Below are 2,377 nucleotides of genomic sequence, written 5' to 3' on the forward strand. Positions count from 1 at the left end.
TGAGTGTACCGTCAAATCAGATTCGAACCTTGTGCCTCTGGGATTGTAGTTGCAGCTCCTTGCCACTAGGCCACCAGAGCTCCCCTCCTCCCATACTTTCTAACATTACCTTGTCAACACACTGTCTGTCCTCCACCAAATACACTGAAACTTTGTGCTTTGAATAGTCATCTTGTCCAAAAGGGGATCCTTATGCAGTATGAGTAATGCCACGCCGAGGAGCTGGGAACTGCTACCGCCCAGGTCAAGGGGTTAAATTCTGTGAGCCAGAAACAGTGAGGTCGACCTATCCGTGTGCAGCCTGCAGACAGGGCTGAGATTGTCAGCGCTCAGGGTCTTCTGTCCACAGGACAGGTCTGTAGATCCGAATCTAGACCAATCTAGTCTATGCTCAGAAAACCGGTGATTCTTTTCACTCTGGACCCACAGGCAACTTCATCATAGATGGAAAAAAGGTTGAAATTATCAATGACTTCATCTTCTTGGATCCACAAGAAATACAGGTGGCACAGGAGATCAACATCCAGATACTGCACTGGGAAAAATCTGCAGTCGGGTACCTCTCCAAATCTCTATGGAGCAATCATGTTAGTTGGATATAGTAGAGTCATTGGGCTTTTGAGACTTCTTTAACTCCTACCTAGCAATCATGTTAGTTGGATATAATAGAGTCATTGGGCTTTTGAGACATCTTTAACTCCTACCTAGAGAAATAAGCTTTGTGGTGACCATTCTAAACTATTAAGACAAATCGCCTCTCAGCTCCAAGACTGGTTCTCATGTAAGCCCGGCGGGACAGCAAAACTGGCCAGTGTCCTCATCAGAGATCCAGTTACCTTCTTTGTATGGACCCACTCCCACAGGATTTCAGGATCCTTGCCTTATTAGTAGACTTTTCAATCTCCTTAGTGGATTACACTCAAGTTCTGTGCATAGTCCCACCTAATGAAAGGCCAGATTAAAAGATGCACTGCAATCCCAGAGGTACGTGGTTCGAATCTACCAGATGCTCTGCTGGAGAAGGAGGGGCAATCTCCTCCTGTGCCATTCAGATCTGATTTGACAGTACACACACACAAATAATACTTTTTTTTTAAATGCCTTATTAAGTAATTGACTGCATCCCACCCTAATGAAGACCTTTTCATTCCTCGCTTCCCAAAGACCAAATATAGTAATATGTAAAAGGTTAGTAATAAATTAATAGCAAAATTTGAAAACCTCAGTATAGAATGTGAGAATGGTTACCCGTGGTGGACAGTGTTTTGTGAAGCTCCCCGATTAAAACAAGCTTGGAAGCAGGAGTGGCATCCAGTTCCACAATAGCTTGCCTCGGGAAACCCTATGAACCTGGAGAGAGGATGAAAGATATACAGGAAGTGTCCAAGACTTATGTTCATAGGGTCGCTATGAGTTGCCTGCAACTCGACGGCACTTAACAACAACAAGTATAGAATCACAAATACTAATTTAGCCTCATGAAATATCAAATAATTGAAAAATAGTTTCTTGAAGAAAAATGGTTATTTCCACAAATTGTTGTTGCTATGACACACACAGATTTAAAGACATTTCAACCTTTAATTATGCTTAGACTCTTGACTTGAGGCTTTCTAGTGTAAATTATGACATGTAGCCTATCTACGCAAATGATGCATTATGGTTTTTCCACCTGCACAACCCACACACATTATTTTCTTAAGCACAAAAGTGTACGTATATTGTTATGTGCTGTCGAGTTCCTTCCGTACAAGAGCCCTAAACCCTGCTCTGTCCTGTGTCAATCTCATTGTCTCCAACACACCTACCCCCATTACCCAAGTCACTGAATCAATCCATCTCATCGAGGGTATTCCTCTTTTATGCTGTTCCTCCACCCTCCCAAGCATGATGTCCCTCTCCAAGGACTGGTTCCTCCTTGCAATATGTCCAAAGTATGTCAGAGGGAGCTTCAGAATCCTTACCTCCAAGGAGCCGCCTGGTCTCACCCTCTTTAGGACGAACTTGTTCGTTCTAGCAGTTGATAGTATATTCAATAATACCCTTCTCCAGCACCACAGTTCAAAGGTATCAATTCTCCTATCATCCCTAGTCATTGTCCGGCTCTCTGATGCATAGTAAGTATTGCAAAGACCATGGCCTCTATCAGGTGCACCTTAGTCTCCAGACTGGCATCATTGCTCTTTATGACTTTGGGGAAAAAATATTTTATTAACAAGTTGCCAATATCAGCTTCTACTTTGATCACAAGGACACTTAAGATAAGTTTTGGTTTTTTATTACTTGAAATTTAACAATAATCACTGATAGATTAAAAATTCCATTAAAAATAGAATTATCACTTCATTTCCTGGTAAAATACCATTGTCATTCTCAT

Source organism: Elephantulus edwardii, unplaced genomic scaffold (assembly GCF_000299155.1).
Source record: "Elephantulus edwardii isolate Elephantulus edwardi_28Jun2011 unplaced genomic scaffold, EleEdw1.0 scaffold00208, whole genome shotgun sequence".
NCBI classification, from domain to species: Eukaryota; Metazoa; Chordata; class Mammalia; order Macroscelidea; family Macroscelididae; genus Elephantulus; species Elephantulus edwardii.